This window comes from Macaca nemestrina, chromosome 16 (assembly GCF_043159975.1).
Source record: "Macaca nemestrina isolate mMacNem1 chromosome 16, mMacNem.hap1, whole genome shotgun sequence".
Taxonomy (NCBI): Eukaryota; Metazoa; Chordata; class Mammalia; order Primates; family Cercopithecidae; genus Macaca; species Macaca nemestrina.
Window position 1 is genome coordinate 105,659,109 of NC_092140.1, and position 13,365 is coordinate 105,672,473.

At 50.2% G+C, this 13,365-nt stretch overlaps 1 protein-coding gene across 5 annotated transcripts in view; it reads right to left on the bottom strand.

The window, feature by feature from the left end:
* Window positions 1-13,365, bottom strand: part of LOC139359168 (disco-interacting protein 2 homolog C-like) — a 62,123-nt gene that overhangs the window by 5,592 nt on the left and 43,166 nt on the right. For 3 of the 5 annotated variants that reach the window (XM_071081595.1, XM_071081591.1, XM_071081590.1), the window contains one exon: window positions 1,350-13,274. The gene's annotated coding sequence lies outside the window, so the exon portion shown is untranslated. Of the gene's footprint in view, window positions 1-1,349; window positions 13,275-13,365 lie in introns of those variants that run through there. The other 2 variants (XM_071081592.1, XM_071081593.1) reach the window with 2 other exon arrangements.

Here is a 13,365-nt window from a genome sequence, read left to right on the forward strand (position 1 = left end):
GTTTGCATCCGTCCAATACAAATCCACAGGCTCTTACTCTAGAAGCTTCTGCTGGGGCTGATGGACTGGCCTGGGGACAGAGGGTGCCCTCAGAGCCTCAGGGTGCCGTCTGGTTTAGGAAGGGCACTTAGTCACCTAGATCTAGGATTTATGACACTACAAGGGGACTCGTCACACTCGGAGCAGCATCCATCTGCATTCTAGACTTGGTTCTAGGTGAAGTATTTTGGAGCCTGTTGGTACCCTGTGTTCTGTTTATGTGTAAAACAAGTTAGAGTTATAACTAGTTAAAACCTGTTTTTAAAATTTTGCCACAGAATATGGCAATTGTGGTGAAGCCTGACCAGAGACCCCCACACTTGGACTCTGCCGAGTGCTGGGGCTGCAGGCGTTGACTGCATCGGCTGTCCCTCCCGGCGTGTCTGTGTTCTTGACACGGGCGCCCATTGAGGCTCGGCCTGTGGGACTCGTGCAGCCGTTTGTCTCCGTGTTCCTCTGAGGTTCCGCAGACTTCACGGTCCCGTGGCAGAGCGTACGGTATCTGCTTGCATCCTGATTTCCCCAAACCCCAGGACAGGCCAAGAGTTCCTTACACACAACTGCGGAGGGCCCCGTGGTGTGGATTTGCGGTGACACAGCCTTTCCCCAGCTCGGCCTTTGTCTCCAGAGTTGGCTTTAGGGCGATAGAAGCTTCCTTCAGACTGGGGGGCCCTGAAGCTTTGGTGCTAGGAATTCGGTGACCAGCACGGATGATACCCCATTCTCTGCATTTGTAGCAATAGTTGTTAACATGACCACGAGATGTACAGAAGAAGGAAAAAGGAGGTTTTATTTTCAGAGTAACACTCTGTGCTTTGGGAAATGTGGTCTTGGGGGAGCTGGAAGCACACGCCCCTCAGGAGGAGAGGAGGCCGCGGCGTTACACTTTCCGGGGTTTGTTGGCTGTGTGTGTTCATCGGGCTCAAGGAATGTCTGAACGTTTACAGGGAAAGTGGGGTTTGTTCATCCGGTTCGTGCAATGTCTGAACACTTACAGGGAAAGTCTAGCACACATGCAGTGAGTTAACCTGTAACATCCATGTTCGCCTTGGGGCGAGCGTAACATTTGAAATGAGGTGGACTGGGCGTGTCATGTACAAAGGTGAGCTGTTGGGCGCAGACATTTATGCGCAGCCTCAGTCACAGACAGGACTGGCTTCAGGGTCTGCAGCTTGTGGCGGGAAAGGACACTCATGAGGTCATTCTGTCCAGTTGGGGCTGCCGGCAGGGTCCCGGGGGGTGTTGTCCGGTCAGCCAGCATCTGGAGTCCACCCAGGTCCCGTGGACAGCGTTCCTCTAAACCAGGTTTCTGATTGTGGAGGAGACTTCATGCTGGTTAACACACTGTACAGGAGTAGTGCCGTGGGGCTTTGGGGTTGACCTTCCCTATGATGCCAGTTACATTTCTCTCCAGATCTCATCATAGCCACAGAGATTGTACCTCCTCTGACAGCTGGGGGTGCCATGTTGATATAGTAATTTATTGTATTAAACTTTTTATTACTATTTTAATAACCTTTTAATTTTTCTTTTTAAAGAGATAGGGTATTGCTGTGTTACTCAAACCAGTCTTGAACTCCTGGCCTCAAGCAATCCTCCCACCTCGGCCTCCCAAAGTGCTGGGCTTATAGACGTGAGCCAGTGCGCCCAGCCTACAGCCATGTTTTTAAAACTCAGCAGTTTAAAAATCCTACTCCTTTCACCCCCTGAAGCAGGCTGGTTGGCCTTGTGCAAACTGGGGTGTCACGATCTTAGCCCCTCCTTTTATTTTTCGCTTTGGCCTCAAGTTCTGATGAGAACAGCAGTTACAAAATGGACATTAGGTGATTCTTCTGTTACTAAAGCCAGAATTCTCACCAGTTGGAGATGTTTGTCCCCAGGATTCCAGAAAGCTGCTTTGAATAAAGCCCGTAGTAAATAAGTAAGGAACTAAACTCTTGGTCCTCTGCTTAGTACCAGGGGAATGGGTTAGTTGCTGATACCCTTTGATCTGTGCTCACGTGCTGCATCTCATCACGGGAAGCAGAGTCGCCCTGTGGAATAAAGCCCGGCTCATGGTGGCAGGTCGAGACGCTCGGGGCTGTCAGTCCCTTATACAGCGGCAGACTTGGAGACTCAGCATCCCGTGCAGAGCCCGGGCAACCGGAGTGCATCCACTTTAGAGACCACACGGACGGTCGGTAAGGTGGACGTCCGGGCATATGGCCTTGATAGGCCCACTGCCAGGTGAATTAGGAATTCGTTAGCAAAGAAATCAAACTCGCCTGTGGGTTCCAGCTGCTTGGAAGGCTGAGGCGGGAGGATTGCTTGAGCCAGAAGGTCAAGGCCGCCATGAGCCATGATTGTAATACTGCACTCCGGCCTGGGTGACATAGCGAGACTCTGACTGAAAAAAACACACAAAAAACCCCCCAAACCTTACTCTTCATAGCAGGAGGGAGAATTTGTCCAAGTAACTGCAACAAAATTTTAGATGATATAATTACAGTGGCTAAGTGAGCTGTCCATCCCACGTGGCTGGCTCACAACGCAACAGAGCCAGGTGCTGCTGCAACTGCCCCCCCACCCACCCGATCGCTTGTGGACATTTTCTGTTTTCCCATATCTCCCTTTTGGATACGTAGCTCGCTACTTTATAGCTAAGCATCAGTAAAACAGGTTGTCTATTTTGAAAAGTAACTATTATGTCTTTTAAGGACAGAAAATGAAGCAGGTGACAATAGCATGGCGACCTGGTGAATAGATTTAGAGGAATATTTAATACTTGGCACCACTCTGAACCCTTCTTCTCTCATGCTTAGTTACAGCTACTGCCTTCTAGTACAAAACACTTTCAGCTCTGTGAGTAGGAATTAAACATGTTCTAAATCAGAAGTTTTAGTTAAGCAGTATTTTATGTGAATGCCCAGATCCTAAGTGTTCACTGTACTGGTGTGTGGTGTTGAAGAAGGAACGAGGGCTTGGGGCTGCGTCTATGGTGCAGTGTCCGGGTTCCCATATGTGAGATGAGGGCCACGAGACACGGCCTGGAAGGTTCAGACTGTGGGATTGAATGGATCTACCCACTCCTGGAAAGCCTCAAGTCTAACTTGACTTGGGCTGGTTTTAGGGAGATGCTGGCAGCGCTGTCCTCACAGGTTACTGGGAGGGGCTCTGGCACCGTCCCCGTCAGGTGGCTCATGATCAGTCCAGTTTGCTCATCTCAGAAGCTGCTGGTCGTGTTCTCGTTCCTGTTGTTTGTTGCGTATTATTTAGGGTTCTGTTCATGTGGGGACCTAGGAATTTTCACAGTGAGAGGAGAGCCGCTGAGCCGCCTTCCTGCCTGGACGCCAGCCCCACGGAGGACCGTAACTGCTTGAGGTTGGCTTTTGCCCCCGGCCTCACCTGTGGAGGCATTGATGCAGTGGTACTTTCTAAGCTCCTGGGGCACACAGTGCTGTTGTGTGGATCCACAGGCCACTGTGGCGTCCAAGCACGTGCTCCCGGAGGAGAGGACTCTGAGGGCACTGATAGTGGGAGCTGGCTGAGAGTCCAGCGAGTGAGACTCCCTGTGACGTGCACAGCTGCCATCTGCACAGCCCCTCCTGACGCCAAGATGGTCGTGCGATAAATGCACAAAGCGCGTCTCCTGCAAAAAGCCGCCAAGTGTCCACATCCAGGATATCCACCAAGGTGGCCTTTTGGTGTTAATACGACGAATGTGAGCAGCAGGTGGTCTGCGTCGAGTGTGACTGTGCCACTGCAGTTTTGTTCTCATGTCTTGATGAGCATGAACAGTTCCTGACGAGGGTAGGTAAGGATGCTGTGACCTGAGACTCTGCAGTATTGTAGCTTGAGGAACCAAGGAGTTTTTCTCTCTTGCAAAGCCGTCAGGGAGGATGTTCCGGGCTTGTGACTGCTCCATGAGGTATTCAGAGATCCAGGTTTCTTCCCGACCCCTGCTCTGCATTCCCAGGGACATGGCTGTCCTTGCTGTGGTTGGGACTGGGTGATTGCCATGCTGGCAGGGGAGGCTTAAGGTGAGAGTGGCCGTGATTTACCTAAGTTACATAATGGCAGGGAACCTGGGAGTAAAGTGTAGCCATGGCCTTGGAGGATGGATGATGGATGTTGGTGAACGACTGGCTGCACTCACCGCAGCTGGCCCAGGGATGGGGAAGGATGGCTGAGTATGCCATTCAACGGTAGCTGGTTCTTTCAGATTTGACTTCCTTATGGATTTTCTGCTGTAAAGAGGAAAGAGCCTGTGGTTCTAGGCCAAGCATCTCACTCATCTCATAACATCTTGTATCCCTCAGCCAACATTTATGTCAAGTTTCAGAAGTCCTATCAAACTGGCAAGCATTTCTCAATTTGGTTTAACCATTGGATTTTATATCTGTATCTGCATATCTATTTTACATCTATGTGGTTATTTGACACTCTGTAGTACCTTTGTAATAGGTTCTATTTGGTGGAAGTTACTCTCAACAAACCCTTGCTGCTACTTGAATTTTCAAGGTTGCAAGTAGAAAGGAGAGAATAAAACCCACATCTTCTCTAATTTTAAAATTTGTTTTTTCTCAAATCACACCAGAAGTACAGATATTACAAATTACAAAAGCAGCCAGAATCAAGGTTAAGAGATTTCTGGGTGATTCTGGCTAATCAGCAGTATTTGCTGAGGTGTGTGCAGCAGAGCAACATGCCAAGAAGCCCGGGACAGGGGAGAGATGGGAGGCCAGACTTGTGACTTCGGAGGTGCTGTTGCCTCAGGGAGAGGAGCTAGATGTAGAGAGGATAAATGGACACAGGTGTGACCACCGCCATCCTTGCCGTGGTATGGAGGTCTTTGTACAGGAACCTTTGTGAGCTGAGTTAAAAATCGAAACTGAGAGAGTGCAATGCATTCTTAGTTTTTTTTTTTTTTGAGACGGAGTCTCGCTCTGTCGCCCAGGCTGGAGTGCAGTGGCGCGATCTCGGCTCACTGCAAGCTCCGCCTCCCGGGTCCACGCCATTCTCCTGCCTCAGCCTCCCGAGTAGCTGGGACTACAGGCGCCCACAACCGCGCCCGGCTAAATTTTTTTGTATTTTTAGTAGAGACGGGGTTTCACCGTGGTTTCGATCTCCTGACCTTGTGATCCGCCCGCCTCGGCCTCCCAAAGTGCTGGGATTACAGGCGTGAGCCACCGCGCCCGGCGCATTCTTAGTTTTTAAAATAAAATGCTAATAGAGAACGTTTTGTTTGTAAGAATGTAAAATGTTACATCTTTGTTAAAGAATAATAATTTACTTCTGAGATCTTTGTGACTGAGATTTGAAATCTTAAGTATGGTTTTTTCTTCCATGTTTTATACATATGCACGTATATACATATATGTAAGGTATATAAAAGGAAAATAAGCATATCTGTATTCACATTTATATACACTTCCATAATGTGTATACATCTAGTCACACATAGGTCTAAGAGACTATGACTTGACTTGATAACCATGAGAGGGTAATTAAATAATTTATCTGCTCTTAGCCTTGCTTTTGTATGTGAGCAGGGACCCTGCAAAACGCGCCTCCCGCGTTCCAGGCCTCACACAGCCTGTGCCAGGTTTTGGAAGCAGGAGTTTGTCTGCAGCCACTTCGGGAAGCATGTGGTTGCCAGGATTGCCTAGAGCTCTAGTCTGTCTCCAGTCCCAGCCTCCCTGGGGTAGAAGCTGCCCTACCAGGGGCCTGGACATGGACGTTAGGGCCTGGAGCCAGGGACCGCTCCTGAAGCGGGGGGCTCCCCTCACGGCTGGGCATGAGAACCGAGGATGGGAGGCGGAACCAGCCTCGGGCCAGTGCATGGCCTCCCTGAAGTGCTTGCGGGAAGCCCCATCTGCACTTTGCTGACCCCATAGATAGCACCACACTCTGTGAGATCCCCCTGGCCCACCCCTCAGGTTCCTAAAATGATGAAGGTTTCCTGAGCTGTGAATTTTTAGGTCTAGGCTAAAAAGTCCTGGGACAGACTCACAGGGTTCTTTATGTAGAAATGATGAGTGTGCTGGTGACTCAGAGCAGGCACTGCACCCTCACTCCAGGGTCCTTTGTGCCAGGTGGAAACGAGCGTGTGGGTCACCCGGAGTCCCTGCATCCTCACTCCAGGCACTGCTCTTTGGTTTCTTAATTAAAAGCCTAAAAGCCTTGATAATGAAAATGCATTCTCCCCAGAGAGTAGAGTTTCCGGTTATGGAGGCTCACCTGCAAATGCCGTGCCAGGTCAAATATGCTGAGATCTGGGCCAGGTCCTGCTTCCTGCCCACGGCCAAAGCAGGTACTTCATTTGGGAGGGTGACCCGGGGGATATCTGAGAGGCCTGCCGGTCCCCGAGGGATGAATCCGCTGGCCTTCACATTCTGCTCCGGCCTCCATCAGCTCCTTCCTACCTGCAAACTGCCGGCTTTGACGTTGCCATCATTGGAGATATGTTAGGGACTTGGTATGTGTTGATGCCCATAGGACCAGCAGATCGTGAAAAGATGGGAACCAGGGCTGGGAGGGTGGTGACCACGGCCAAACTGAGAACCGTGGTGGGCTGGGAGGTCCATTTTCTGTCTGAAGGGTTTTTTAAAATAAAAAACATTGTCTCAGGAGCATGAGAGGGGAGGCCACAGACGGGGAGAACGCATCTGTAAAAGACTCATCTGAGAAAGGATGTTATCCAAACCGTGCAAGGAACTCTCAAAACTCAACAAGAAAATGAACAACCTGATTAAAAATGGACCAAAGACCTGGACAGATACCCCAACAAAGAAGATACACAGATGGCAAATCTACACGTGGAAAGATGGCCCGCGTCTTATGTCATAGGGTGAGGCGTCACTGTGCACCCATCGGCCTGGCCAAAACCTGAACTCCGACACCACCACGTGCTGGTGGGTGTGTGGGCATCAGGACCCTCACTCATCGCTGGGGGAAGTGGGGCAGCTGCTGTAGGAGGCAGCGTGGCGGTTTTCCGTGGAACTAAGCTCTCCGACCACAGGAGCAATCACAGTCCTGGCCGTTTACTCGGAGGAGCTGAAAGTTTACTTCCATGCGGAAATGTGCACACAGACGTTGACAGCAGCTTTATAATTGCCAAAACTAGAAAGCAACCAAGATGCCCTTCAGCAGGTGAATGGATAAACTGTGGTATGTCAGATACTGGGATATTATTCAGCACTAAAAAGAACTGGACCCCTAAGCCATGAAAAGACTCAGAAGGATCTTAAACGCATGTTGCTAAGTGAGACTCCAATCTGGAAAGGCTGCCTGCTGTCTGAGTCCAACCACAGCACAGTCTGGAAAAGGCAAAGCTGTGGAGATAGTTAAACAATCAGTGGCTGTCAGGGGTTGGGGAGGGGAGAGATGAATGGGAGGAGCATAGGGGGTGTGTAGGGTGGGGCAGCAACTCCAGGTGGGGCTTTCATGGGGGATCCATGCCGTTCCACGTCTGTGAAACCCACAGAGTGAGCAGCAGCAGGCCGAGTACTCGTGTGAGCTGTGAACTGTGGGTGGTGGTGCCGTGTTGATGCGGGTCTGTCGGTCGTAGAGACATGCTGGTCTGGTGAGGGCAGGAGAATGATGGAGGCTGTGCCTGTGCTGGGAAAGGATATGTGAGGACTCTGTACTTTCCTCTTGATTTTGCTATGAACCGAAAACTGCTTTTAAAAACGTCTATTGAAAAGGCAAACAAAAGAGTGCTGGCCAGACAACATCAGTGTGAGGGTGTGGCCTGTGTTCTACGTTCAGAATTTCCCTTTTAGAATACACGTATCTAAATTTTTCAAAGTTAAACCTTTGCATTAAGTAACTCACTACAAAGTTACAGTATCAGCTTGAGCGCTGCCAGGATGGCCAGGATCCTGTATCCTGACAGGCTTCTCCCCTTACAGGTGCAGTTGACGTCCATGGCCACATCCCAGTAAGCGGCAGGGCTGGAATCAGGAGTCAGGCTTTGTGGGACAGAGAGGAAGTGAGATCTTGTAAGCACGTGGCTGAGGGCGGGCAGGGAGGAGCTCGTGGCAGGGAGCCGGCAGGGATGACTTTTTGACCAGTTTTCCTTATCGCTGAGGCCTTCTTAGACTTTGGGAGTTGGAATCCCCACTCTCGGGTGCCTCAGAAACCAAAGGCTGCTTGTAATGCTCAAGTTCCAGATGCCTCAGGGGAGGTACCTGGGTTGTTGGGTACAGTTCCGTTATTTGCTGCTCGGTGGGATTTGCCCGCAACATTTCTGATTGTTTTTAAGAGCTGATGTTTGAGCTGCTTAAAATCACATATGGATGTCGATTTATCTATAAAAGTTAAGAATGGAATTTGAATGCAAAGAGTTGTGAAAATGCTCAAGGTTATGTACTAATGTATACCTTACATTTGTGGAAGTATTGGAAAGTGCAGGATTTACATTAAACACTTCTCTTGATTTTTGTAATATCTACCTGTCATTTTCCCATTTGATTAATAGATGTCAGAGGGCTTAAATTTTGAGTGCCTGAATTCACTGAAATTAAAACTTCTTACATCAAATGTAATTGAACTGAATGTAGCAACAGTGCATGCTTTTATAAGTACTGATTAAAAATATATATAAAAACACATATCCATGAACATGCAGATGGGGGCAACATATTAAACCATGGAAGTAGAATTAGTATTGTTTTCTGAAAAGACAAATATTTAAAAAGTCAAGGGGTTTTATAACTTTCTAGTTTCCAACTTATTTACCCTAAAGTGGAAGATTGACAGCAGCAGAAGAGGAGATCCTGGGCCAGTGCAGGCTCTGGAAGCAGCGGGGTGAGTGCTGGAAGGAGCTGGCTTGAGGCAGAGCAGGGAGGTGCTCAGGCAGGCCAGGACGGCCTCAGGGCACGCGGCTCAGTGGGTGAGAAAAGGTTCATATTTCTTGGAGAGCCCTTGACTCTGCCCACGGAAAACCCAAACTCCTTCCAACTGGGATGTGCATCTCATGTAAAAGTTGTTACTCCCAGAAAGAAAAGCAGTGGAAGTAGAAATTTTACGTATGCAGAAATTACTTCAAATTTGTTTCTAGCCTTATCCTTTTCTTCCCCCATCTTAATGTGTGGTGCCTTTCTGCAGGTGACGCACACATCTTAGGAGAGCGCTGTATTTCAGTTGCTGTTGGCTCTGATGTGACTTTGTGGTGTCCGATGTTCTGGTTCTGAGGTTATGCGCAGAACGTGGCTCCTCCCTGCTGAGCGTTGCTTGTTGAAGGCCCGTGTGGAAACTTTTCCTGTAAGCTCGTTGACCGCAGCAGTCTTGGTTAAGAAACCTTTGGACCTCCTGAGACTTCACACAGCCTTCTAACCTTTCTAGTGTGTCCTTTTCATTTTACTGTTCCCCATTAACCCAGATGTTTTCCAGAATGTAAGTAATCTGCTGAATGCAGGGTGGGGGGTGCCCTCCGTTGGCTCTGGGGAGAAGCATGGCTGTTTCTCCGGGTGGAGCTTCCCGCCCACCATGGTGTGCTCCAAGACGCAGCAGGGTTATTTGGCAGAAATAATCGTCGAAGGCCTGCGTCTCCGTGGCAGGGTGGCTGTGGGTATGGGACCTCGCGGCCATACTGGCCCCTCCCCCATCAATGGCACCATGGAGAGGAGCAGGGGGAGACCTGATGTGCTTCTGAGACTGCGTTGTCCGTGTGTAACTAGACATGCAGAGAAAGTGTTGGAGATAAGCAGGAGACGGTGTCTGTCCCTGATGAGCTTAGCCGTGCCCTTGAGAGGGTCAGGTTTCTGTGTGGCTGATCCGGACTCAGCCTAGCTGTGGCAGTGCAGGTGACTGCAGGGCTTTGGCAAGGCTGAACCCACTGTCCATCTGAAACGGCCCCCTTCCCAGGCTCGCGGTGCCAGCTGGGCACCCAGGCCTGATTTCCCACCAGGACGGAGGCCCTGTGTATGTGTTGGGGAAGGGGGAGGTGGGAGTCCTGATTTATTGCCATATCCAATGCCACGTGGGGTCAGCACTCAGGAAACACGTGCTGTGTGGGTCAGTGATTGAGTTCAGAAACCTGGAAAATTCAGCAGTGTAGGCTTTGGGCATGACCCGTCCAGCCCTGTGGCTCTTTGTTTCTCTCTCTGAATTTCCTGCCATGGCATCCTCCTCCTTCCAGGGGCCCCTGTTCCCATACGGCTGCTGGTAGCTTCACAGGTTCCTCTGCCTCCCCTCCCGGGCCCTGGTGTAGCTGGGGCAGCTAGTAGCTGTGCAGATCTCACAGCCAGTAGATCGTTGGTGCCAACGTCTTGGGCCTGGGTTACCTGAGTCAAGGACTGCAGTACATGGCTGAGCCCACCCCGAATGCCTGGATCGGAAGGCCTTGGGTTGCAGAGGGGTGGGGGTTGGATATTGAAGGACAGCCTGCAATGCAGAAGGGGAAATGGCTGTGCTGGATGGCCAGCTAGAGGAGTCTGTGCAGAGCCTGGGACCCAGTGCAGACACAGAGCTGACATGGGCAATGCAGTGACACGGCCACCGTGGAAGTGGGCAAAGTTACAGGCTTCAGACCGATATGGAGGGGCTGGTCTAAAACAATCCTCATTTTCCTTTAATCCTAGCAACTGCTGGCTTACAGGGTGGGGGAGTGAGATCTGTGGTGGCCGCGAGGAGAGACAGGGATTTTAATTAAACCCCTCTTTCTGGGAGAGGGGAGTAGCCGTTTCTTTAGGACGGTGAGCATCGTCATCTCAGGCAGCTGTAACGAAACACCATTGACTGAGTGGCTTATGAACAACAGGAATTTGTTTCTCACAGTTCTAGAGGCTGGAAGGCAGGATCAGGGTGCCGCACGGGTGGATTCTGGTGTGGGCTCCTTCCTGGTTGGCACATAGCTTCTCTCTGGCCCTGATACAATGGGAGGGTGAGGGATTTGCTGGACCCCTTTGTGAGGCACAAATCCCATTCAAGGGTCTCCAGCCTCGGGAACTCATCACCTCCCAAAGACCTCCTGACAGCATCACACTGAGGGTGAGGATTTCAACCTGTGTTTTGGGGGGCAGGCAGGCAGTTCGTAACCTTCACCCTCTTTGTGTATTTCTGACTCAACATTGAGTCTGCGTTCGGCTCTCCAGTGGACGGAGCCTGTGTGGACACTGAGCAAGGTCAGAGCTGCAAGCATGTACACATCGGGGGCATGGGAGCTGCCAGGGGTGTGAGAATGGGGTTTCAGCGTCAATCGGAACTGCTTTCCTGGCAAATGTACTCATAAGCTATCCTGGCACTATTTGCTTTTCACGAAGAGTCGATGACGCAGTGGGGGCAGCAGGCGGTGTTGCTAGAAGCTTGGAACTGATGGGCAGCAGAGAAGGGGCAGAGGCCACGACCTTGGGGTGGTCAGCAGTGCCAGGTGTCTGCCCTCCAGGCCTCACGTCTGTGACTGTGTAGAGACTGAGCCGACCGGGGCTTGCCAGCCAGTGTGGCTCTCATGCAGGTGATTATCGGGGTTGGTTTCTATGTAATGTTCCCTCAACCCCAGGCCCACCCCACCAATTTCTGTGCCTAGCAGAAATGATGCTGCGTTTCCTTGATGAAGCCTTGAGTTTCCCATGGAGATGTAGGAATAGCATGATTTGGCTCACGTCAAAATACTTTGCAGTGAAGCTGCACGGAAGAGGATTCTAGGCTTCCATTTGACGTTTTCAACAATGCCTGAGTGTTACAGGACCGTCTTGCTTGTTAATAAAGCACCAGATGAAAAAGGCTACTGGTTAATAAAGGAGACTTTTTACATTAGCACACAGAGGGTGGCTTGAGACAAATTCAGTGTAACGTAGGTGTGTTTGTAAGCCATCAAAAGGACCATCTCTCTGCTGGCGACACATGTTTTCCGGTATTGGTTTTGTTCTGAAAAAGGATGACTGGCATGCGGTAGAGTCGTTCCAAAATTCACCTGGAAGGCGTCCACATGGTGCCTTGTTTTCTCCTGACATTCTGGGCACCACGAGGAAGTATTTCTGTCTTCAGCACTAGCAGGAGACTTTTCCTGAACACCTGCTCCTCTTTGGCGTTGTGGGTGTGAAGGGGTCAGAGTGACCCTGTCTTCATGGAGCTTTCAGACACCATGGGGATAGTGTGGCACAAGTGTCGGGCTCAGGTGGGACAGAGGCTTTCCCCAGAAAACAGCTTCCGATTCCAGGACGGCCCTCCTGCATCATGTCTGAATTAAGGCTGTTCTATTGTAGCAGGGGTGTCATGTTAACTGGAAGTGTGCTTTTGTTCCGGGCAGTAAGTAAATTAATGGTACATTTGCCAAGGACAGCGAGGTTTGATTTGATGAATTCAGTAGGGAAAAGGAGAAGGGGCTTGGCTGGGTGGGGATGTGTGTGATGGGAGCAGAATGGAGCAGCCATCCAGGCTGTTGGGATGGAGGTGCCGTGTCCACATTTACATGGGATCTGTCACTGTTTGTGCCACTAGACCGGAACCTCTGTCTCTCCAGTAGTAACGCATCATTCACGTCCCAGCAGGCCAAGTCCTCAGGAAAATTGGGTCACAAAGTAGAAAACCATGACCGTAGAAGGCAACGGCCTGTGACTGAGCTTTCGGGGCTGTGCGTCCTTGTGGTAATAAAAACAGTCCTAACTGAGCTGAACACCGGAATGAAAACAAAACTTCCTCCGTGCTGAAGTCAGAAGACGTGTGCTTGGCTATCCGCAGTGCCTGCCTGTTTGGGCGGTGATTACTGCAGGTCACACGTGCTGTACAGGAGGAGGGCAGTGAACTCTGGAGCCAGGCTGGCCGGGTGCAAGTCCCAGCTCCATAGCCAGCTCTGTGATCTGGGACAATTCACCTATGTCCTCTGCCTCTCGGTTTCCTCCTCTGTAAAAGGGGGGTAATAGTCGCATCTATCTGAAAGGGCTATTTGAGAATTAAACGACCTTGTAAATGTAAGGGGCTGAGAACAGTATCTGCTCTTGGTGAGCAGAAGGATGACCAGGAGGTGACCAGCAAAATACCCCTTTTGAAGCCTCAATAGTGGTCTGTAGTGAGCAAACACAGCTCCTCTATGGACGAAGCCATTAATAGTCGATCCTGGCAGGCAGAGTGCAGATTCCTTCGAATCAGAAATTTGAACTCTGGCCAATGACTGCTGTACTGATTAAATCTTAGGATTGTTGTTAATGGTAAAGTAGTCTACAAAAACAGAAACAGTCTGAAGGAGTTTGAGAGGGTGTGGGCTCAGTTGCAACCTCTCCTCCCAAGGCCGTTGGTCAACATCATCTCCAGCCCTGTGGAAAGACAGAAGCAGTGAAAAAAGTCGGACAAACATTTGGTGTGTTTGTACACTTCTCCCAGAAATCCTAAATGCTTTGTATGTTT